Below are 26,814 nucleotides of genomic sequence, written 5' to 3'. Positions count from 1 at the left end.
TTTGAAAGCATTAGATTGCTTTTTGTATGCAATGGCGTCAAAATCTGAATCTTCTCTACACACGGAATATGCTCATATTTAATAAGGGCTCTTTTTCTGTTTCGTTTTTCCTTTGCCTTTTCTTCCTGAGGCTTAACGGACTCAACTTCGTGATCAGAAAATCAACCACAGTGTTGATTTCTTACTTTCCTTTTACGTGGCGCAATTCTGTTTTGTGTTGTCTCTCATTTTATGTATCACTGGCTGAAATAAACTCTCTAAATTAGACTTCATTACCTATAAATTCATGTTTCCGTATGTTCTGTGCCAGAGACTGTGTTAGGTGTCAGACACAAAGGACAACAAGATATAGTTCCTGCTCTTAAGGAATCTAACAAATGTGTATCCACCTTACAAAATATTGCTGCATTTGTACTAATATTATTAGTACTATTCGTCATTTTTAATGATTATTGTACCTAGTCCCAGCAAAGGGCATCTGCAATACTTTTTATGATACTACAGATTGCTCAGGAGAAATAATGTTCTCTAAAATAAGCAATATTTCTTATAAAGGTGGAGAAATGTTGTCAATTTTCTCCTTGAACTTCTACCCCCTTGTAATCAGGAACTAATTAATTAATTAGTAATATTTCTGAAGTGGATTAAAGATGAGCAGCATCACACAAATGCTAAGTATTTTAAAGCCATGTGTTGCCTCATATCCTAGGTAGGACTTCTTCAAATTTGGAAAGGACAATTTGAACAAATTATGTTTCATCTAAACGGGAAAGCGAGGCATATTTCGAAGGCAGGGAGTAGGTGAAAGTACAAGGAGCTGGTTGGGAAAGTGCAAATGTAATCAAGAAAATGAGAATTATCCTTTACATTTCTCCCCATTTACCATGGCCATACAAACAAGAGATTTGTGCATTTCTATAAAAATGTTGAAGAGAGAATACAAACTTATTAAAATAGTGAAGTATTGCAATTTTTCTCACACTTATGAAATTGTTAATAGAGCTAAGGCAGGACTTCCTAATAAAGGAGCTTATTTTATAAGGCTCTTAATTCCAAGACCAAAACATCTAATTTGGAATCTACATTATCTAGATCTAGAGCCATTACCTGAATTTGTAAGATATTTACCAACCCCTTCCTATACCTTGGTTTCCAATGCTGAAGACTATACCAATGCCTGGGAGGAGCAAAGGAAAGAAGAATCAAGGCCAGTGCCCCACACTGATCCAGGCAGAAGCCAAACCAGGGTACTTATGCTCTAATGTGAGCTTTCTGTCCTAATGATTTCTCACCTAAACTATTCAGCAAATTTATTAGATCACACTTAGTTTTGTGATTTCTAAACATGAGTCACGTGGGAAATTCAACTCTTGTAGGAATTATATAGGCATGCCTTGATGATATTGCTGGTTCACTTCCAGACCACTGCAATAAAGCAAATATCACAATAAAGCAAGTCAAACGAATTTTTTGGTTTCCCAGTGCATATGAAAGTTATGTTTATGCATACTGCAGTCTATTATGTGTGCACTAGAATTATATCTAAAAACTGTATATATCTTAATTAAAATATACTTTATTGCTAAAAAATGTTATCATCTGAGCTTTCAACCAGTCATAATCATTGACCACAGATCACCAGAACAAATATAATAATGAAAAAGTTTGAAATATTGGGAGAATTATCAAAGTTTGACACATGAAGTGAGCAAATGCTGTTGGGAAAAAATGGCACCAATAGATGTGCTCAACACAGGGTTGCCACAGACCTTCCGTTTGTAAAAAATGCAAGCTCTGCAAAAACAACAAAGCAATAAACAATAAAGTGAAAACAATAAAGCAATAAACAATAAAATGAGGTATGTCTGTATTCGTTTCAGTTTGGTAAAGGTAGTTATTTTGGAATCTTTCCTTACTTCTCTTCCTTTTAGAGCCAATGAGACAGATGTTACAGAACAATGAAAACGAGAGGCCAATCAGAAAGCATTACTACTGCATGGTACTATTATATTGTGCCGTTCGCTTGGTTAACGGGGTTTGGCGTCAACTCAGCATCAACCACTGTGGTTTATCCCAAGTGACTGCTCATAAGTACAGGGTGTTATGTGCCCTTTAACATCTTTTGGGGGCATAAATGATGGTATCTGAGATGTACCTCTCTCCACTTCATCTGAAGTGGATTAAACGATGTCATCCAATCTTTCCTACCTTCATCTGAGACACTGACAGTTAGACTTCTTATAATGTTCCACTAAAAGGGAAAACAGCAATGAAGCATACTTTCTGGACAGATAGCCACCTATTTACAGTATTTTTGTAAATTAAGTTCTCTTCTGGGAGGTGTGCCCAGAATTCGATGCAACTTACTAAAGTTATAGTGTATCTACTCTATCTTCCTGTAAGATAGCAGATAGCCATCAATACTGAATGAATGGCAGGGGATCCCATAAACTTTGACAAAGGGTCTCTCAGAGCAGTTGTTTAGAGGACAAATCTAAATAGCTGAGAACGATATTGATGGTAAAGGTGGTGGTGTATGATAAGCCCTGCTACTTTTACAATTCCTGCAACGTGCACCATCACCCATAGTCAGCCATGCCAACTGAGACTTCAAAACGGTAAAAATACATATATGACTTCAGGGACTCTGAACTTTCATCACAAGGCTTGGGCTATCTATTCCCTCCCAAGGTACTAGTTATCAATGACAAACTCATTTAGATCATGGAGACTAGAACTAGGGTGTAAACCATCCAAGCAGACAGGGAGCCCAGACTCAGAGCATCAAGGATCAAAAGAGAGAAAATCAAAGTTCAAATGTTGAGTGCAAATGCGAGGAACAGAGCGGCAAGAGAAAAGTAACACGCTGAACGAAACGTTTAGTCTGTAAGCAAGCAAGAAGTTTTCTGTGAAGAAGTTAAGTTTGTTATCCCATTTCCGGTGTTTGGGTGTGTCAGCTTAAAGGGGTGGCTTTTAAGGTGGTCAGTTGGGTGTGGCTTAAAGGTCCAAGCTTTAGGTGTTCTTTCTCTTCGTGGTACAAAGTGGTGGCCTATTTATTCAGGACCTTCTATCATTTCACTCCTTACCGGGCATGGCTTTTTCCGGGAGCATCCGGATGTTTTCTGAAAGCTTTATCTTTATCAGCGACTTAACACAGGTTCCTCCCCTTGAAACTTGACTCTCTGCATAAAGGCAGCTTGCTTATCAGATTAACTCATCTACCCTAGTGTGATTGTAAAGGTATTTTTTTTTAATGTTTATTCATATTTTGAGAGAGTGTGAGCGGGGGAGGGGCGGAGAGCAAAGGAGACACAGAATTGGAAGCAGGCTCCAGGCTCTGAACCTACAGCGCAGAGCCTGGCTCGGGGCTCCAGCTCACAAACCGTGAGATCATGACCTGAGTCGAAGCGGGACGTTTAACCGACTGAGCCACCCAGGCGCCCCTACGTGATTGTGAAGGTTTATGTGATAGTGCATTGCTCTTCCAAGGGAAACGGAATTTTTTTTTTAAGGCAATGTCCTAACCCAAAGAATGATTGTACACACTTGTGAAGCCCTTATGATTGAATACAAGATGAAATTCACTCTTTACTAAGATACGCCACAAAGGAAACTATCTACGGCGGATCCTTGAACAACAGGAATTTGAGCTGCATCGCTCCACTTACATGTGGACTCTTTTTGTTGTTGTTGTTGTTGTTAATAAATACAGTGCAGTAATGTACATGTACTTTCTCTTCCTTCTGATTTTTGTAATAACATTTTCTTTTCTCTAGATTACTTTATTGTAAGAATACAGTATATAATACATGTAACATACAACATAGGTGTTTGTTGACTGTTTATGCAATCGGTAAGGCTTCCAGTCAACATTCGACTCTTTGTAGTTAAATTTGCAGGGAGTCAAAATGTCCATGCAGATTTTCAACTGGACAGAGGTTGGCACCCTAACGCCTGCGTTATTCAAAGGGCAACTGCATGTATGTGGTAGTTGTGAAGAAAATCAAATCCTAAAGTCACTTTGCCTTGGTTCCAACTCCCGGTCTGCCACTTTCTAACAATGTGACTTTGAACTAGTTCCACGGTCTCTCTGTGTCTCAGTTTCCTCATCCATAAAATTGGTATAATGAAAACAGTTAGCTTACATGATGGTTATGGGGATGAGTCAAGTAATTTAATTACTGGAACACTACTAGCTCTATGTAAGAGTTAGTAATTATTATTCTGGACAGAGAGTATGGTATATATGCTCTGTCATTAGACCCATCTGTATTCAAATGCAAACTGTTCTAGGTACAAGACCTCGGAGAAACTACCTAATCTCTCTGTGTCTCAGTTTCCTCATCTACAGAATGGGTTGTAAGAATTAAATCAGATTATACATGTATATGGTTCACGTATGGTAAATGCTAGCAGTTGTCCCTCTCTCCCCCCACCCCCCCGCCATTTTCCATTTTGCTTGACTATTTCTCCACAGGGTTATATTATGTCATGGTCTAATGATATCTGGATAGAAATGTTTTTATATGAGTGTTATAAGTATCCAGATTGAGAAGAACATTTGAGTAACAGAGTAATACCACGTGTTATTATGTGCAGAATGTTTCCTCAATTCTCCTTCTTAAGAGTTTTACACAGTTAAAAAAGCAATTAATGAAGAAAGCCATTGCTATCTAGATGTTGATTAGTATTGGTTGTAAAGTAAGGTTTCGCAGGTGAAGATTTATTCCCATTTTTGGACTGCATATTTCTGGAAAGTTTAGGCGTCAGAGCCCCATGGCTTGTGTCTCAGCAGTTCCTGGTAAATGTGATTACACTCAATCTTTGTGTTGAAGTTCTCTATGCAAATGCAGGAGGCTCTTGCCTTGAGAAAAATCTTTAAAAGTTGCACAGCTCCCCAGAAGCAGAGGTTGGGAGGGAGGCATGCTTTGTGTCATACACATTAATTCAGTTGGCACATTACAATGTTAAACTAAATGACATTATTACAAAGCTGTGCTAAGAAGTGTTGACAGGTCCATATGGTAATTTTACAATGTATAATGAACACACAGACTCCTTTCTTGCAGAAATTTATAGTTCAAATCTATACCCAGGATATCCAGTTTTATTTCCAGAAACTTAAATTGACTTATTACGATGTAGTGAATGTATAAATTAGTTCCAGTAGTTAAACTGAAACATTTCCCTACAGACTCAATTAGATTCATTAATCTGCTGTGTAGACCTGTAAACGGCCCATTGTTCTTTTCCCCCCAAAATGTCAAAAACTATTTCTCTAACTATAAAATATTTCCTGCAAAAACTGTTTTAAATGGTCAGAATTATTGTATATTAGAAACCCAGACCTACAAATTATCTTATTGCACTGCCACTTTTTTTTTTCCAAAGAAAAATAGGGTCCAGCCCTTGCCAAGTAATTTAGTGGGGTTAGTCACTGGATTTGGTGCTCTATCACACTGAAAATGCAGTGAAATGAAGAAAAGATCTTTTTTTTTTTTTTCCCTTGTCCTACTGGATAAATCAGCTGGCAAGGGGCACATTGCGTATGTTCCTAACCCCACAGGTCTTTCATTTGAAAACGTGTTTACGTACCTCCCTCTACCTGAAGCGTGGCAGCTGATCAGTTCATTGTGATGTTCCATGGGGGCTGAGTAAAATAATACAACCTGTTAATGAATTCCATTTCAAATGATGCACACCCGTGTCTTACCAATTTCAAAATACTACCCTCCATGTGGGGACTCAGGATTCCGCTGCACAGCACAGCTTTAAACACAACTTCTTTAAAGCGACTTTATGGAATTTAACAACAACAAAAAACCCCCAGGAAACTTGCTTTATTGATTGATGAAAGTGGCTGCTTTTACTTACTGCATGATATTTTTTTGGCTTCTGTGATTTATTAAACATTATTTCTTGTTTGAAAAACCTTTGCAGCTCTTACCTTTGACTTTTATTTTCTAATGGCCCAGCTTTAATAATCTTCAGAGTCGCGTTTAATGGTAACTATGATTATGGTTTTAGTCTTGGGTAGTCATGGAATGATTCCAGTTTAGAGATGAGAGGGGAGATGGGGCGCCTGAGGGCTCTGCCGGTTAACGTCCCACTCTTGGTTGCAGCTGAGGTCATGATGTCACGGTTCCTGGGTTCGAGCCCCGAGTTGAGCTCTGCCCTGGCATTGTGAAACCTGCTTGGGATTCTCTCTCTCCCCCGCCTCTCTGCCCCTTCCCTGCTCGCTCTCCCTCTCAAAAATAAATAAACAAACAAACATAAATACATAAATATTTAAAAAATAAAGATGAGATAAGAGCTGTCTGAGTCATTCTCAGACAGACTGACGTTGATGTGATCTGAAATTGAAATATTTAAGACTCATTTGATTGTATTTAGCAGAAAACAATTCCAAGCCTGGGGGGGGGGGGTGGTGCAGTCATTTTTAAGGATATGGGAGTGTCTCATACGCAAGGAATAGAAAACAAATGGTCCTCAGGGATGATTTGGAAACAATAATTGAAATACCATCTGTGAGCATCTTTCTCCTTTCTTTATAGCTATTTCATTTTTATTCATTATTACCTCAGTACCACTTTAGCTTTCTCTATGTCTTTGGTCCAAGGAGTAGAAAATCTGGCTGACAGAGGCTCTCCAATTCTTACATTATAGGCTGAATTCTCTCCCATCTCAGTACCCATTTTAGGAAGACATTCTAGCGGTGCCTGGGTGGCTCAGTCATTAAGCGTCCAACTTTGGCTTAGGTCATGATCTCACGGTTTGTGAGTTCGAGCCCTGCGTCCTGCTCTGTGCTGACAGCTCGGACCCTGGAGCCCACTTTGGGTTCTGTGTCTCCCTTTCTGTTTCCGTTTCTCTCTGTTCCTCCCTTGCTCACACTCTGTCTCTCTCTCCTTCAAAAATAAACATTACAAAAAAAAAAAATAAAAGAAAGAAAGAAAGAGATTCTGATTGGTCTAGATTGCTTTAGTTACTAGTACTGGGACAATCACATGTGACTATACTGGTCGGACAGTATATAAAAAAATAAGTTACTCTCCCTGGATAATTGGGAGAAAAAAAAAGAGAGAGAGAGAAAGAGAGAGAGGTAATTCCCACAAATGGTAGTATGGTAAGTCGAGGTCAGCTTTTGGCTGAATGCATATAGGTAATAAATATCTACCTTATTTTTTTAAGTTTTTATTTATTGCAAGAGAGAGGGAGAGAGAGAAGAAGAGAAAGAATACCAAGCACTGTCAGCGCAGAACCCGATGCAGGACTCAGTCTCACGAATCGTGAGATCATGACCTAAGCAGAAATCAAGAGTCAGCTGCTTAACCAACTGAGCCACCCAGGCACCCCTATCTACCTTAGTTTTAAATGCCCTGCCTCTAAGATAGTTACATGTCTCCTTATCTCCAGTCCAAAAAAATACAGAAAGTTAGAGCAGTAGGTGATCCAAAAGTAGAGATATTGGACTTTTCCTCCAGGATGATATTTCCAGTGAGAACTAGAATGTGTTGGAATAATCAGCTTCCTGTTCACAGTCCCATGTTCATCTGCTCACAGGACACGCACAATTTTCCTGCCAATGTGTAGCATAACATTTCCTTCCCCCACCCTTTTCATTTCATTAATATGGAGGTGGGGAAGGGGTGTGCCAGATTCTTCTTACAACATATTTTCCCCTAATTTTTCAACTTATCACCTTCTTTCTTGGAATCCTAGCTTTTCATGACAAATCGAAGAGTTCTCATTTGTGCAAATCTGCTCAATGCTAATATCTGCACCTGCACTTCTGGGGTGTGGTAAAGCAGCCACCCATGTACAATAAGGGTGAATCTCCTACATCTCGGAAGGACAGAAGGCCTGAAATCAGCAAAACCAGCTCAAGCATTCCCCTGCCCTTTTGATTTGGTAAGTGCTTCTGTTCAGGCAGCCTGCCCCATGGCTCGGCACATTGCATTTCAGTTCATATATTTATTGAATACCTTCTATGTGCCAGGTACTGTGTTATATACTTCTAGAGATGAAAAATGAGTAATAGATTGTTTCTGCCCTCAGAGACTGCCACTTTGATGGAGTGATAAGAGAGTCTTAAAAGGAATTCTGATACAAGGGACAGTAAACCTGGTAGGAGAAACCAGACTAAATTTCTTGGAAATGGATTTAAAGGATGATTGGGAATTTGATTTAAACGAAAACAGAACAAAACAAACAAACAAACAATAACAACAACAACAAAAAACAACGATGTTGGGTATATTAGGTCCACTGGTCTCCTCCTATTTAGAGTCTAGTCTTAAACAGAATGTAAGTGTAGAAGCTAGCAGGGAAGTTCAGGATGTAATTGAACTAAGGATCTAACTGAGCTCCCCTCTCTTCTCATCCCAAGGAGAAATGAGGGAAGATGTGGGAGAGGAGAAAATGGGGCAGAATAAGTGGGAATAGAGCCTGATCTTGAATAAAGCTTCAATGCAGAATTGCTTGTGTCACATGTAAATTCAAGTAATGTTTCTAGAGGGTCTACCATTTGCCAGGAGCTATCACACAATACGTGCCCTGTTATTTTATATATGAGTACATTGTCTGAAAGAGGTAGGAGATTAGCTTAAGACACGACATAAGTAGAACAGCCGGGAATTGAAGCCAATATGCTGGACATAAAAGATGAGAAAATTCTTCAGGAGAATTAAACATTCATCAAGAGAATTAAAGGAGTGAGTGGGCAAGAGTTCATGACCTTGCTTTCTTGTTGGTTGCTTTGATTTCCCCCTCTCTTCTCTATAGTTCTTGCCCCTTTAGACAACTTAATGTTCATTCATTTATTTTAACAGAGATAGAGAGATAGAGGCAGAGACAGAGACAGAGAGAGAGGAGAAGCTGAAGCAGGGGGGGTGGACAGAGAAAGAGGGAGAGAGACAGAATCCCAACCAGGCTCCATGCTGCCAGCGCAGAGCCTGATGTGGGGTTTGAAGTCACGAACCATGAGATCATGACCTGAGCTTAAATCATGAGTTGGACGCTTAACCTACTGAGCCACCCAGGCACCCCTCTAGTTATCTTTTAGATTCTGCTCCTATAACCAGATATCCCCGCTCAGGCAACTAACTAACAACATCTCTCTATAGTTTTATATTCAAAAAAATTTTTTAATGTTTATTTTTGAGATAGAGATAGAGAGAGAGAAAGCATGAGTGGGGGAGGGGCAGAGAGAGAGGGAGACAGAGGATGTGAAGCAGGCTCCGAGCTGACAGCAGAGAACCGATTCGGGGCTTGAACTCACAAACCATGAGATCATGACCTGAGCTGAAGTCGGACACTTAACCAATGAAGCCACCCAGGTTCCCCTTTATAGTTTTATATTCAAACTCTCCTAATGACAGTATATTATTGGCCAAGTCATCATCTTTGTGGAGCGAAGCTTTGGGCTAGACTTCTTCTAGACTATAAACCATGGGTCAGATGCCCATGATGATCCAAAAAGCCATGGCCAAGATGGTTGAATCAAGTGACTTGACTTTCGATATAGAAAAATCTCTTAGAAGTGACTCAATAAGGACAACAAGGAAAGCTAAGAGATATTATCATTTCAGGCACTGGAAGTAATGCAACATTGATCTTGACCTGCTCAAAGAAAAGCTGAACTCTGAGAGGTGTTATCTGTTTCAAAATGAAAGTACATTCCTTAAGCTACGTATTGTTATGTACGTACCTTTTTGTCTTCCGTTGCAATAGCTGGTCAGTGGTAGAGCTTGATGATAGGAAAGAGGTTAAGAACACAGACTTTGGATCATGTAGCCATATGCTCAATTCTTAGACTGGCTGCTTGTTATCTGTAGGACTTTAGTAAGTTACTCACATTTTCTATGCCTCTTTTTCCTCATCTCTAAAATTTCTGGTTGTATTTAATGGAGTTTGTATAAGGGTCAAATGAAATAATATCTGTAAGCTGCACATAGTAAGCAGATAGCAAATGACAGACTTAAAAATAACTAATATTGCCCTAAGATTAATAGATGCTCATGAACAAGAGTTACTTAGAAGAAATTAACGAAGAAACAGAAGAAATTAATTGCAAAATGAGCTTTCAAAAACCTTGGATTTGTTGTAGTTTTTACTTTATAAAAAAAGAAAATGATACAGGAGTGCCCGGATGGCTCAGTCAGTTAAGTGTCTGACTCTTGATTTCAGCTCAGGTCATGAGCTCATGATTCGTGAGATCGAGCCCCCATGTGGGCCTCTGCGCTAACAGCACAGAACCTGCTTGGGATTCTCTCTCTGCCTTTCTCTTTGCCCCTCCCCACATGTCTCCTCTCTTTCTCTCCAAATAAATAAATAAATAAATAAATAAATAAATAAATAAAGATTTAAAAAACAGAAGAAAATTATATAATCCCTGGGCTGGGAACCAAGAGATAGATGTGGTTCTATTTAGTGCCCTATTTAGTTTGAAAAATAGATACTCTAAATTTACATTCTTTGAGTAAATATACCTTTCCCATAAAAATTTCTAAAAGAGGCTTTATAATTCTTAAAAAATTAATGTGCTAATGACCACATGTAAAGATGAAACTGAATGTTAATGCCATAGTAGGTTGTGCCAAGATTTTATGCATAAATAAATGATAGTGGCACATTAAAAAAATGTATACAAACATAAAAGTACAAAGTTCGTAAAGCAAATTAATCACAGTTTATTTTTTTGGTGTGTTTAAAAAAAAATGTCATTGATGACCTTTCAGAAGTGAAGACAAGTAAAGCAATAACGCTTGAGTTTTGGGGGGAAAACATTAAAAATAATCCCTTTTGATACATAAGAACATTTGCATATCCAAAGCCAGCTTCTCAACAGTGCTGTGTTTTTTTGTGAATGATCAACTCTCTAATTAGCCAATTATCATTGCAAATAGAGAAAGGGACAAAAATCACAAACTGTTAGTAACTTAAAATAGAAATCCGTATCACTACATATGAAAGAAGAGTTTAAGTAGAATAAGAGGCTGAGGATCAGAATGAAATTGTTTTTAAACCTTTGCTGAGATAAAAATAATATTTTACAATATGGTGTTAACTTTTCTCTGAGTAATGAGAGCAATTTTTGACATCTGCACGACTGTTAAAAGCAGTGTGTATTTAATTCATTAAAACGATACAAAGTAGCTTTAAAATGTTTCATAACCTCTATTAAAAACAATCCTGAATATTTGGAGGGTATTTATAGTTATAATTACCAATATTAACTGTAGTCAATGTATCTCCAAACGGTGAACGAAGCACACCCCTGGCATTTGGAGATCAGTTGTAACTATCACCCTCCGTAATTGTAGCTAGTAAGAATCAACAGAAAATTAAAACAAGAAGCCATATGCAGGGGTGCCTGGGCGACTCAGTCAGTTAAGCGACCGACTTCGGCTCGGGTCATGAGCTCACAGTTCATGAGTTCAAGTGAACCCCACATGGGGCTCTGTGCCGACAGCTCACAGCCTGGAACCTACTTTGGATTCTGTCTCCCTCTCTCTCTGCCCCACCCCTGCTTGCGCTCTGTCTCTCTCTGTCTCTCAAAAGTGAATGAACATTAAAAAAATTTAAAACAATAAGCCATGTGCAGAGTTAACCCACACTAGGAGATGTTTTAAATAAGTCCAGGTGTCACCAAAAATTACCAGGCAGATGCCCATGAAAAGTAAAACCAAAGTACAGTAGGCTGAAAGTCCAGGAATAATTACATGCTTCTGTCAATCACAAACAGAAATGTAGTGTTGTGTAGAAAGTACATTTCTGCATAAGGATTTGTCATTATTGCAATGCACTGCTCTAAGGCAAAGACTTAGAGTCTTTCGCTGTTTATTCAGTGGATTTGTCACTCACAAAAAGATTCACTGCTTTAACAATTGTGCAATAGGATGCAAGGAGTGGACAGTTCCAAACTGACTCTCAGGCACAAGCTCCTCCTGTCAAAAAGCTATGCCCCATTTATACAGCCAATCTCAGTGACCTGGTTAAATGAGTCTCTCATGGTAAATTAAACATTGGCCTTCTGATTTGTACATTTGCTTGTTATGTATTGTTTCGTAGGGGTCAAACCCTTGACATATTAATCCCTGAGTGAATTAATGAAGTAGATATCCTCCATGTGCATAGCTGAGGTATGGACTCTGGAATAGGGAAGCTACTCCAAAGTTATAATTCATCTAAAAAGTCACAGGCCAGCAATGGTTCAGCCATTTAAGGAAAATATGTCATTTGCAGTGGATTACATTTAATTAAACATGGCAAATGTTTTTTTGCAATGCTGAGCGACTGAAAGGATTATTAATTTAAAATACAAGGCAATTAATTGAACAACATAAAATTTGGATCTCCTAAATGCGTTCTCTATTTTCTAATTATTTTATTTACATTACAGATTTGGTACTAACCACATACAGTAAAACCTTGGTTTGCAAGCATAATTCGTTCCAGAAACACGCTTATAATCCAAAGCACTTGTATATCAAAGTGAATTTCCCCATAAGAAATAAAGGACACTCAGGTGATTCATTCCACAACCCCAAAATATTCACATAAAAATGATTACAATACTGTAATATAATACGAAATAACAAAGAAAATACAAAATATAAAGAAAAATAAACAAATTAATCTGCACTTACCTTTGAAAACCTTCAGGGCTGGTGTGAGGGAGACAAGAGAGAGGAGGGTTATTGTGTAGGATGTCTTTTGCTCTCACTACTGGAATCACTGCTATCTATTGGCTCCATGAAATATTTCTATTTTCTTGCAACTTTAACAAGGAACCTACCCAAAGACACTTGCTTTTACCTCCTCTTGAGGATTTCTGGCAATAAAGCAGCAGAAGAAAGGGTCTATATCTGCAAGCAGCCTGATTTAGAATGAAGCAAAGCATTCCTAAGCTTACTCTTGAATAGAAAAACAAAGGACTGTCCATAGGTGCTTTGAAGTGGCAAAAAATACACTGGTGCCAATTGTGGGCATCTTCCAACATTCCGAAAAATCACTGATTTCTGCCTGAGTCAGAGTATCCAAACATAGGAGATGATCACCCACAATCCCATGGCGAGAGAGAGAGAAGAACCATTGGCTCAGTTGCGATCATGTGACATTTAGCATCACATACTACTCATATTGCAAGACATCGCTCATTTATCAAGTTAAAACTTATTAGAAATGTTTGCTCTCCCTGCAGAACAAATCACTCACAATCCAAGGTTTTACTGTGCTTCTCTCAACGGTGGTATTCACTACAAGTTTGATCTTTGCTTCTACATTGCAAGTTTTTGAGAACATCTATTAATTTCTCCATGCCTCCTCTCACAGCCTAGTGCAATGCTTCACATGTTGTAAATAGATACTCAAAATTATTTGTTGTATGAATAAAATGTCTACAGTTTGCATGTCTAACCATGTCATGTTGTCTCTACTCTCCTGTATTTATAGCAGTCAAAGCTTGGGGTGCATTTTCAAGAATCCCCCCCCCCCCCCGCACCACCACCAGAGTCCTGGGTAGACTCCATCAATGAAAGATACTGGTCGATGCTTGGAAAGAGAAGGCCAAGTACTAGCTGCCATTGTTTTTGTGGCAGCAAAGGATACATGTGAAAGTTTCTGAACGTCTTATCGAAAATCATCCGGTTTCGTGCTGTAGATAACCTTGACCATCAACAGTGGATTCCTGTGGTTCTTCCACTTTATAATGTCCTAAAATCCAACATTGTCTTTCCCTGAACACTTCCATGGTCCTTCCAACAATTACATTAGCTCTAAATCCCTGTATTGAATTCCTTTCTGTCGAAAATTTCTAGGGTAATTACTCTTTTCCTATATACTGACTAATACACGTGAAACTGTTATCCCTCTCTGCTTATCATTCCTATTATGTCTCTGTTATGAAACAAAAAAAAAATCTTTAACAGTTTTGAAAATTCTTTCCAGAATGTGGACTGAATTAACAGTGAAGGAAATGTCAGCAACCTCAAATTCCAATTGTGCTTTAGGACTCATCTTGTTTATTCCCCTTACCTCAGAATCATATTACTTCACTGCCTATTGTCCAATCTCTGAAAACAAATGTTTTCATATGTTTTATTTTTCTAGTTGTTTAATATGGGAGGGCAAATCTAGTCAGTTATTCATTCTGTCAGGGCCAGAAATGGGGTTTCCTAGTTTATATTTTGGAGAACTGAATTCTCTTTAGAATGGAAAATCTCTCTCTCTCTCTCTCTCGCTCTCTCTCTCTCTTTCTGTATGTGTGTGTGTTTCTCTTTCTCTTTTTTCAGTAAGCCTATGTGTTATGTTCTTTTTTAATGTTTATTCATTTATTTTTGAAAGAGAGAGAGGAAGAGAGAAAGTGAGCAGGGGAGGGGCAGAGAGAGAGGGAAAGAATCCCAAGCCAGCTCCATGCTGTCAACGCAGAGCCTGATCTCACAAACCATGAGATCATGACCTGAGCTAAAATCAAGAGTCATATGTTTAACCAACTGAGCTACCCAAGTGCTCCCCGCCCGCCCCCCCCCCAGTATTATGTTATGTGAATATCAAAACCCTAATTTATTGTGGAATGAAGAAATTTGTCACAATGAAGAATAAGCTGTTTAGTGTGTTAATGTCAAAACTTGTTACCCCAGGAACGAAATTGTTATTATAGAGTTAAGAAGTACAATCAAAAGTTGGCTGAGACAATGGGTGAGTGAGGGGTGCACTACTGATTTTCCTCTTGCTGGGCCCCAGAGAGAGTTGAAAATTCTGAGGAGCCTGGTATACAAAAAATGTGGTCACAATAGTCCTACAGAGGAAAAGGAGGCTGTAATTATTCTTGGTATGAACAAATCCTATGGAGTCCAAAAGCCGTGATGCCTGGTATCTAGCTGAAGCTTTTTTCCCTCTACATTCCTATTCATTTCTGATTCCTGAACCTATGTAATATTTTTTTTAAATACCAGTCTGTTTTACCTGCTTTCTGATGACTTATGCTCTATGCTCAAATTGCAGTTAAGAGACTGCAGAATTTAGGTAGCAGACAGGAAAAGGTGGTTTGTAGAGATAGTATGCCACCTATAAAAAATTGAGCAGGGGATTAGAAGATAATGACAGATTGAGAATATAAAGACAAAGAAGATGAATGTCAGGAACTCTTAGACTTGTTAAGGGAGGAAAGGCCACTAAAACATGGCTTTCTTATATTTGTGGGAAATAAAAGGGAATGGCTAGTATTTACTGGATTGTTAATTTGACATTTACACCCAAAGTCTAGAGCATTTGCTATATATATCTTATATATGGAATACTTTCTCAAAGAGAGAGGTACTAAATGAGATGAGTTATTTCTGGATGTAGTTCTCCAACAAGTGTGAATATATACAAATGGGGAATTCTAAAAATTTTGAAAATAACTGGATTTTCTTAAAACAAGTATTTTTTTTTATTATTGCTATTGCTAAAACAAATTTATGGCAGAGTTGTCCTCTTTTATGGAATAAAGTTGTTTTTACCTATGATTAATTTTCTTTTTTTTTTTAATTTTTTTTTCAACGTTTATTTATTTTTGGGACAGAGAGAGACAGAGCATGAACGGGAGAGGGGCAGAGAGAGAGGGAGACACAGAATCGGAAACAGGCTCCAGGCTCTGAGCCATCAGCCTAGAGCCCGACGCGGGGCTCGAACTCACGGACCGTGAGATCGTGACCTGGCTGAAGTCGGATGCTTAACTGACTGCGCCACCCAGGCGCCCCTGATTAATTTTCTTAAATACATAGACTAAATTTTTTCATAGTAACTTCCTTTATGTTTTGATCTAATGAATACCTGAGTTATTATACTTTGGGGCAGCTTTGTATTCTGCGTTTTGTTACTTAAAGTTTGTATGTGACAGTCTATATGAAAATCTAAGTAATTATACGATAAAAATGGTAGGCAATCACCTTTCTGGGCTAGAAATACAATATTTAATTCTTTGTGAAGTTGAAGTTTCAACCAGTCTGAGATTTTGGGCATGCGAGGGTGAAAAAAAATCCTTTAATGTTGAGGTTTTGTGATTCAAAAATAGTAGTCTATTTCAAAGGAAGCAGAGGCAAAAAGGATTTCTTACAAGAATTAGATATTAAAATTTTCTTTTTATATATATATTTATTTATTTGACAAATTTTAAGCTCTTAATGTTAAGAAGACAAAGTGATATATATTCTTTTACTCTATTTGTTCTAGTAAAGCAGAATAATATATCTGTTGATGATAAGGCTGCACCATTCCCTGAATTTTTATTAAAACCCATCGGATTAAATTTAGCCCAGTACCAGGTAACTCAACACAATGATGGTTCAAACTCCAGGTTATTTGCAATGAGTCTATTCACCTACTATTCTCTAATTTCCAGGACATTTATTCTGTTTAATTTAAATTATTTGTTATAAACTTTCTCAAACTAAATGCACAGGAGGAAATAATTTCTTCCTTTAATAAGGGAGTGGCTAAGAGGACCTTGATAAACTGGAATATTTCTGAAAGGGTAAAAGTCCTAAAAAGTGTACTGTTTGCACAGGAATGACAGAAAGGACCCATAGCACATCATTATTTCTCCCACTTGTACTCAGAGTGATTTCCAAAAGGGAAAAAACTTGAACACGCTCAGAGAAACTTTGAGTCATCAGACATTTTTGCCTGTGACTGCCTACTTAATCCAGTAAGAAAGTGAACATTCATGAGTCAGAGCCCTGAGCCTTGCCGAGTTCACTTAAAAATGACAATGGGATATTGTAGAAAAGAATTTGCACCAAATAATCTGGAAAATATTTGAAATAAACCAGCACTTGGTCAGTCCTATTCTCCCTCCATGTGGGTGTGAAAGAAATAGAATTGTCTCAGGAAATCTTGTTTTCTTATATAGGAATAAGCCCACAGGAAGCTGTAAAGCATCCCCTAGCTTCTGCAAAGGGTGCCTGATAAGATCTGTGGCAAGACAAATTAGATTTAATGTAATGGTGGTGCCGCATTGAGATACTGTGGTTCTGTGTAAATATGTAGATCATTTCTGAAAGTGTTGTTTGTATTTATTTAACATTTGTCTGTAAAGAAAGGTAAAATTTGTTTTAGAATTGACATGTTCATTTATTAATGCTGCAAGTATTTATTAATAGAAGATAAATAAGTCCTATCATCATCAAGCTATGGTCTAGAAGAAATACACATCAATCAGTACACAAAATAATTGAGTTATGTGCACTGAAGAGAAGAAATATGATACTACAAGACTGACTACCAAGAGAAACCATATCTAGAGATAGGGCCAGATGGTCCCCTGTGAGAAAATAACTAAAGTTTTGGTGAGAGATAACTAAATGAATGTAGGCAAAAGAGAAAGGGAATTCTAGATAGAAGGGCCCACTTAAATAAGGACTTTTGGAGAAATGAAACACTAATAATTCAAACACAAAACGAAGGGCAAAATGGTAACTATAAACTCACATTGATCAATAATTATACTAAATATAATTGGCCTAAATATTAAAAATAAACATTTTCAGGATAGATTAAAAAACAACTAAGATACACTGTTTACAACTGACATAACTTAAATATGAGGACACAGACAGTAAAGGTTGATGTTGAGACAGACGTGTCAGTGTCTCCAGAAGCAAGGGAAACAAAAGCAAAAACGAACTAATGGGACCTCATCAAGATAAAAACTTCTGCACAGTGAAGGAAATAATCAACAAAACTAAGAGGCAACCAATGGAATGGGAGAAGACATTAGCAAATGACATCGGATACAGGGTTTGTATCCAAAATCTATCAAGAACTTATCAAACTCAACACCCAAAAAATGAATAATCCAGTGAAGAAATGGGCAGAAGACATAGACACTCCTCCAAAGAAGACATCCAAATCGCCAACAGACACATGAAAAGATGCTCAACATCACTCATCATCAGGGAAATACAAATCAAAACCACAATGAGATACCACCTCACACCTGTCAGAATGGCTGACATTAACAACTCAGAAAACAACAGATGTTGGCAAGGATGCGGAGAAAGGGGAACACTTTTGCACTGTTGGTGGGAGTGCAAACTGGTGAAGCCACTCTCAAAAACAGTATGAAGGGTCCTCAAAAAAATTAAAAATAGAACCACCCTACAACCCAGCAATTCCACTACTAAATATTTATCCAAAGGATACAAAAACGCTGATTCGAAGGGGCACATGCACCCCAATGTTTATAGCAGCACTATCAATAACAGCCAAATTATGGAAAAAGCTCAAATGTCCATCAACTGATGAATGGATAAAGAAATTAGATAGATATAGATATAGATATAGATATAGATATAGACAGATATAGACAGATATAGATGATATATATACACATACATTTGCAACAAGTAGATGGCACTAGAGGATATTATGCTAAGAGAAATAAGTGAGTCAGAGAAAGAAAAATATCATATGACTTCACTTATATGAAGAATTTAAGATACAAAACAGATGAACGTGGGCAAAGGGAAAGGAAAATAAAATAAGATAGAAACAAAGAGGGAGGCAAGCCACAGGAGTCTCTTAAATATGAAGAACCAACTAAGGGTTGCTGGAGGGGAGACAGTTGGGGGAAGGGCTAAATGAGTGACGGGCATTAAAGAAGGCACTTGGGATGAGCACTTGGGTGTTAGTTATATGATTTAGTGATGAATCACTAAATTCTCTTCTTGAGACCAATACTACACTATATGTTAACTAACTTGAACTTAAATAATAATAAAAGAAGTCAGACATGCCAGTAATAAGCAAGGGCTTTTAAAAGGATAAAAGGGCAATTATCTAGTAAAGTCAATTTCTATACTTTTAATAAGCTGCAAAGTAGATAGAGATTTTTTTTTTATTTTTTTTAACGTTTATTTATTTTTGAGATAGAGAGAGACAGAGCATGAATGGGGGAGGGTCAGAGAGAGGGAGACACAGAATCTGAAACAGGCTCCAGGCTCTGAGCAGTCAGCACAGAGCCCGACGCGGGGCTTGAACACACGGACTGTGAGATCATGACCTGAGCCGAAGTCGGCCGCTTAACCGACTGAGCCACCCAGGCACCCCTAGACAGAGCTTTGATAGAATAGGAGAATTTGATAAATCCACAACCATAGGAGATCTCTCCTACTACCAAATAGGACAGACAAAAAATTAGTAGAGATATAGAAAAGTCAAATAACATCTCTAAAATACTTAAACTAATTATAGAAATGTAACTCTGCCCTAACAATGGAGGAATATGCATTTCTTTCAAGAGCACGGGTCATATTTACCATAATTGACCATATATGGGCCATAAAGCCAGATTTTTAACAACTTTCAAAGGATTGGCCAAATTCAGAGTATGTACTCTGATCATGGTGGAATTGGGTAGAAAAAGGTTGAGTTGAGTTGGTCTGTAAAGAGTTTCTCTTTTGTCAGGAAACTGGAGGCTGACTTTGACCCTAAACAAATTCCTTGTAATTTTTGACCTTTGGAATTTACAACCTAGATTATAAATGAGGATATTTCAAAGATATCTTTTGATGTTTGACTGTTAATCTGAGAAATGATTGCATCAGAAAATAATTGGTGTATAAATAAACCTGCAATTTTTGGATATATGAGCCACTGATACCCTGAAAAATGGAAGTTACTCACATACTCCTTCTGGCTATGTAACTAGTAACATAGAAAAGCTGAGAGATCCTTAACTAAATAGCCCCAACTAATTTACTGAGGACACAAAGTTAGTGCTTATCATTCTGAATCTAAAATGACATCCTTGTTTGAAAGACATGTCTGAGGAAAAAGTGTTCAATGGTTTTGGGGTCTCCTAAATATTGATGTGGCAATTTTTGTGACTGTGTTGAATCTTTTGTTGGTTGTTAGTAAAGTGTGATACTGAATGCCACTCATGTTTTGAGTAAGTCTGACTGATAATATGGACATATGTAATCAAGAAAAAAAAATGTTTTTAACTCAATACAGTAAGAAAAGTCACCAGATTAAAATAATACATAGGTAAAATAGGAAATTTCAATGGGAATTAGAATATATGTTCAATTGTATGACGTGAAAACTTGTAAGTACCTCAGAATGTGACCTTAATGTGACCCTACTTGGAAATAGGGTCATAGCAGATATATCTAGTTAAGAGGAGGTCATCCTGGAGTGGTATAATTCCTTACAATTTTTCACTCATGGAGTTTACTGCCTAGAATATTATTGAGAAATTATTTTTTAAGTTTATTTGTGTATATTGAGAGAGAGAGAGAGAGCATGCACATAAGCCCAGGAGGGACAGAGAGAAAAGGAGAAGGAATCCCACACTGTCAGCATGGAACCAGAAGCAGGGTTCAAAATCATGACCTGAGCCGAAATCAAGAGCCAAACACTTAACAGACTGGACCACCCAGGCACCCCAAGGAATTTTTTAGTGGTATGGGAGAACAGGTCAGTAGATATCACTTAGAGAGAGTTTGAAAAAAAAACAAACAAACCTGGATTTCTCTTAAGCTGAGGCATAGATAGAAAGATCAAGGTAAAGGTAAAGACTAAAAGAGCTTTTGTTTAAAAAAAAAATGGTATTGGGGATAGGTGAGTTTCATGCAGCAACAGACTGCAACTATGATGGCCTTTCAGAGATCAGGAGAACTATCAAGCAGGGAGGTGTGGGTAAGATAGTAGGAATAAGAAGATAGGATAAGCAATGCTTCACCTACCTTGGGCCTACATCCATAGAAGTTGATACTGGAGGTAAGAAAAGCAAGAAGCTAGCATAATGTGGTACCATGGTGGCAAGGTAAGAGAAGAATGGCGAATAGACAGAATTTATGACACAGAAGTAAAATGTAACACAGTAGAAAGGTGTTAAGTGATGTGAATCAGAAAATCATTAGCTTTTATGCCATTTTTCTTTTTTTTTAATTTTTTTTAACGTTTATTTATTTTTGAGACAGAGAGAGACAGAGCATGAACAGGGGAGGGTCAGAGAGAGGGAGACACAGAATCTGAAACAGGCTCCAGGCTCTGAGCTGTCAGCACAGAGCCCGACGCGGGGCTCGAACTCACGGACCGCGAGATCATGACCTGAGCGGAAGTTGGCCGCTTAACCGACTGAGCCACCCAGGCGTCCCTATGCCATTTTTCTTTATATTGCCTTTGCTTTCTGGCTTCTAGGTACCCTAGGAGAAACCTAATTCTATTCATTTTAACAACTGTCCGTACCTAGTTTATTGCTTTGCACATACCGGATCGAGAGTGAGTTATAACAGACCATAGTGTTTAGAAGCCTAAATATTGTTTCTGAATCCAAACTTTGTCGCTAGCTGAGCATTTGTACACAATTTATTTAAATTCAGTATCAGTGTGCCTATCTTTAAAATGGCTGTAAGTCTTGGGGCGCCTGGGTGGCGCAGTCGGTTAAGCGTCCGACTTCAGCCAGGTCACGATCTGGCGGTCCGTGGGTTCGAGCCCTGCGTCGGGCTCTGGGCTGATGGCTCAGAGCCTGGAGCCTGTTTCCGATTCTGTGTCTCCCTCTCTCTCTGACCCTCCCCCGTTCATGCTCTGTCTCTCTCTGTCCCAAAAATAAATAAACGTTGAAAAAAAAAATAAAAAAAAATGGCTGTAAGTCTGATTCATGGAAATATGATGAAAATTAAATGAGAAGTCAAGTATCTAGTAATCATACCTGGTAAGTACATCGTCTTCTTCCAGTGAACTGTACCTTTCCTTTACTTGAATCACATGGCACCACACTGGGCTGAAATGTAGATTCTTTATACTTAATTAATTACAAGTTTATTTCTTTTGAGAGAAAGAGAGAGAGAGCACGAGCAGGGAAGGGGCAGAGAAAGAGGGAGAGAGAGAATCTCAAGTAGCCTCCATATTGTCAGAGCAGAGCCTGACACATGGCCAGTCATGGCCATGAACCGTGAGATCATGACCTGAGCTGAAATCAAGAATTGGACACTTAACTGACAGAGCCACTTTTCATAGTGGTATGCACATATTTTTAAAACATTTTACTAGAGAAACATAATTATAAATTAATTAAATTAAAATAAATTTTAATGTAACTTGAACTCACTATACTGTCTCGAAATTCATTATATTTTAAATATGATATTTATACGCACATGTTCAAATTCTGCCAATTATTCCTCAATCTCTTTGGTATGCCTGTCTTCTTAAACTAAGCCCAAGAAAGTAGTTAGAGATTAATTCTGGCTACATAAGAATTCAAAACCTCACAGTCTCTAAAGTACCAGTCATCATTGGGCTTGCTTATGATGTTACAACACTAAATATATACCAGAATCCTTTTACATCCAAATACGTTTGAAAAGGAAAAACCTTTTTTTTTTCCTTTTTGTCACTGTGCATTATGTTGAGAAGACATGAAACAAGTCAGAGATGAACAGGTCTGCAAAATATCATTCATTGTGGAAAACAAAACAAAACAAAACAAACAACCCAGACAGGCAAGCAAATTCAAGCTAAAATTAATTCAGTCTATGGCTATAAGAGACTAAAAGGAATATAACAATCACAGTAAACAATAAAATCACGTAGCATCCATGAAAACGAAAAGCTTCCCTATTTATGTAATCATTATGATATTTTTTGCAAATATGTTACTGAGTTATATGATACTATGTGCTATAAACTGCATATGTGTGCCCTCCCCAAATGCATATACTAAATGCTAACACCCAATGTGATGATTTGGAGGTAGAACCTTTGGAAGGTGATGAGGTCATGAGTATAGAGCCCTCATGAGTGGGATTAGGGCCCTTATCCTTTCCACCATGTGAGGACACAGTAAAAAGGGGACCGTCTATTAACTAGGAAACAGATCCTCACCAGACACTAAATCTGCTGATACGTTGATGTTGAACTTCCAAGATCTGTGAGCATTCAATTTCTACTGTTTATAAGCTCCCCAGCCTTATAAACGACCTTACAATGGTGCTCGGTTATGGCAGCCTGGATGGAGTAAGACACCATGGAAAAACGAAGTCAGCAGAAACAAAGGGAACAAAGATGAATTGCTGACTCCTTAATTTTGCAATCCAACTAGTCCCCAAAAGAGATGGCTGAAAATAGGGACCTTCTCTAAAAGTTGCGCTTTCTTTGTTCAGAGAAACGCCTTTCTGTACAGTTGATCTCTGTACGGGTGCAACTGCAATCTGTTGGAGCTGTGACTCCCAGAACGTAGCCAGGTTAGCCCAGCACCACACATCCAAAGCTGTAGTCTGATAGTAGGACAAAATAATAAAATCAAGTAGTTGGGGTGAATAAAGAAGCATCTAGATTTTCTTCAAGCTATTTCAGATATTTAGAGAGCGACAATTATCTTGAGACATTACCATCTGGAAACACAATAACCACAAATCTAAAAGCACTGTGGACTGCAATGTATCCCAGTTGAGCAGGAAAACATATTAGTGTTTCTTTAGCATACGCCAAAGCTCCTTTTCAGATTATTCTTAGTAATTAGGACTGTATTAGTTTCAGATTTCTGGCACAGCAAATTACCACAAACGTAGAGGTGTGAAAAACACACATTTATTATTTTACTTTATATTTCTCTAGGTCAGAAGTCCAACACGGATTTCCTGGGCTAAAATCAAAATATTTGAAGAGTCGTGTTCCTTTCCGGAAGCTCTGGGGAGTATGTATTTCCTGGGCTTTTCCATCATCTAGAAATTAGCCACATTCCCCCGGCTTGTGATCCTCTTCCTGTATCTTCAAAGCTAATGATGTCACATCTCTCTGACTCATCTGTCATCACATCTCTCCCTCACTCAGCGGGGAAAGATTCTCACATTTAAGGAATTGTATGATTAGATTGGACCCATCCTTATAATCCAGAGTAATCTTCCCAAATCAAGGTCCTTACCCTCAATCTCATCTGAGATGTTGTGTTTGCCATGTAAGGTATACATTCACAGCTTCCAGGGATTAGGGAGTACACATATTTGGCTAGGCCAGCGTTCTGGCTACCAGAGGTAACTTCTGTTTTGTTTCTGTTTTTGTTTTTTCCTTGCGTTCTTTCAAGTGTTTCTTCCACGAGGCAGCTAGGGTTTGTAGTTAGTCAGGGATACTAGCTGCATTTGCAACCATGGACAAAATATACTGAACACGTAACCTTATTATATCTTTTTGGTGAATTAATCACTTTATTAGTATTAAACAACCCTTTTTATCCTTAGCAATATCCTTTGCTCTGAAATCGACTTTATCTGATGTTAACACATCCCTCCAGTTTTCTTGTGATTCATATTATCACGTTATATCTTGTTTCATCCTTTTACTTTTAATTCATCTGTGCCATTATTTTGAAGCTCATTTCCTCTAGGCATCCTAGAGCGAGGCCTTGCTTTTGATTTCAATATGATAACCTCTACCTTTTAATTGGGGTCTATACAAAATTGATATGATTAGATTAAATCTGCCACCTTGATATTTGTTTTCCTGTTCTCCTTTGGCTGTAAATCTAACTCATGGAAGATTAAATAAATCAACTACCTAGGATGGTATTGGTAAGCACACAGACTCTTCTCTCATTTTCCTCTTTTTCTGCCTTCGGTGGTAGGTAGTATTTTTTTATAATTCCGTATTGTCTGCTTTTTGTTTTACTACCTATCGTTTTATTTTGTTGTTTTAGTGGTTGTTTGGGGGCGTGTATTATACACCTTCCATTTACTAAAGGTTACCTTTCAGTGATATGATCCCCTTTCCCTTACAGTTACTAGAAACTTACCACAGTACCCTTCTATTCCCTTGTGGCAATGTTATCGGACATTTTACTTTGACCATGTTAGAAATTCCAGAAGACATAGGTTTGTGTTTGTTTGTTTGTTTAATATCAGTTACTTTTTTTTTTAAAAAAAGTCAATAATTAGAGAAGTATATATTTATCCACGTAATGATTGTTTTCTGTGCTCTTTATTCCTTTGTAGATCTGTTTCTACAACTGCCATAATTTTCTTCTTTTCTAAGCGCTTTCTGCAATAGAGGTCCATGGTGATACTTGAAAATTTGTATGCCTGTAAAAGTGTTTATTTCACTTTTATTTGAAATACATTTATGCTGTCTGTAGAAGTCTAGAATGGCAGTTTTTTTTTTCTCTCAGTTCTAAAGATGCTCCACAATTGTTTTGCTTTGCATTGCTTCCAATAAATGTCTGCTAGAGTTCTTACCTTTGTGTTTCTTATGCAGAGTCTTGCCTTTTATGACTTCATTTGGAATTGTTTATCACTGGTTTTAAGCTATTGCATTATGAGACGTGATATAATTATTATTGCTTAACAATTGCAAAAAAAAAAACCAAATACATAAAGGAAATCCACAAAATTAAAATAAAAAAGAGGACATGACCAGCCTTCTAATTTATATCTTTCCAGGTATTTTTTAAGTTCATGCACATATTAACGCACACTTATTTGCAAGTCTCTATTAATCTAATGCTATGCAACATGTAAGGCTTGATGGCTTAAAACTATAATAATCAATTACCCCTCATAATTTCTATGAGTTAGTAATTTGGGAATGGCTTAATTGAGCATTTCTGTCTTAGAATACTCACAGGATATTGCAATCTCATATCAATTAGAACTGTAGTTATCTGAAGTATTGACTATGGCTGGAAAGTTTATTACGAGTTGGGTCATACACACGGCTGGTTGGTAAATTGGTGCTGGTTGTTGATTGGAAACCTCTTTTCTGCATAAGCCACTCCTAATGGCATCAGCTTTTCCCCACAGAGAGTGATCCAAGAGACTACAACAGAAGGTGCAATGTCTTTTAGGAACTAACTTCAGAAGTCAAATCTTGTCCCTTCTGCACTATTCCATTGGTTTCATAGGTCAGCCATGATTCATTGTGGAAGGGGACCATACAAGATTTAGAATACTGGGAGATATGGATCTTCGTGGCATGTTGGAAGTTGGCTACCACAATATAGTTAGAATTACATTTTCCAAAAGGTTTATGACTTTTCTGCATCTTAAATTGTTTTAAGAACTTGTTCTGTGCCAATAATAAATGGCTCCATAATCTATAATTGAATGATTGGCATTTAGGTCATTTCTAATTTTCAAAAATTTTAAAAAGGTGAACATTAATATCCTTGTGATTTTTCATGATTTTTTTTTCCTTTAGGATATATATTCAAAAGGAAAATATCATCAGACATGCATATTGAAAGGCATTTGTTCATAGACTTCAAAAAAACTTAGACTTTAACTAACTTCATTGGAAAGTGCTTTTTTTTTTTTAAGTAAGCTTTACACCCAGTGTGGGGCTCAAGCTCGCTACCTCAAGTTCAGGAGTTGCATGCTCCACTGACTGAGCCAGCCAAGTGCCCCAAGAAACTGCTTTTTAAAACTGTATCTCATCTGCACAATCTAATGTATAGAAGTGTTGAATCACTGTATTGCACACCTGCAAGTAATATAATACCGCATGCTAACTGGAATTCAAATAAAAACTTTAAAAAAATTAGTAAAAAAATAAAACTGTATCTCATCTAAAATGGATACTTTCTTAATTTTTTTTTAATGTTTATTTTTGAGAGACAGAGAGAGGCAGAGAACGAGCAGGAAAGGGGCAGAGCGAGAGAGGGACACAGAATCCAAAGCAGACTCCAGGCTCTGAGCTGTCAGCACAGAGCCTGACCAGGGGCTCGAACTCACAAACCATGAGATCATGACCTGAGCTGAAGTCGGATGCCCAACGGTCTGAGCCACTCAGGCGTCCCAAAAATGGATACTTTCAATTTATTCTTCACTCATTGTC

The 26,814-nt window shown here is 37.7% G+C and overlaps 1 long non-coding RNA gene across 1 annotated transcript in view; it reads left to right on the top strand.

The window, feature by feature from the left end:
- The first annotated feature begins 7,723 nt into the window (after window positions 1-7,723).
- Window positions 7,724-26,814, top strand: part of LOC111561973 — a 32,660-nt gene continuing 13,569 nt past the window's right edge. Inside the window, exon 1 of the long non-coding RNA XR_002745047.2 lies at window positions 7,724-7,908. This is a non-coding gene — a long non-coding RNA (uncharacterized LOC111561973). The remainder of the gene's footprint in view (window positions 7,909-26,814) is intronic.

This window comes from Felis catus, chromosome C1, assembly GCF_018350175.1.
Source record: "Felis catus isolate Fca126 chromosome C1, F.catus_Fca126_mat1.0, whole genome shotgun sequence".
In the NCBI taxonomy this organism is placed as follows: Eukaryota; Metazoa; Chordata; class Mammalia; order Carnivora; family Felidae; genus Felis; species Felis catus.
This window is presented reverse-complemented; position numbering and strand designations above follow the sequence as displayed.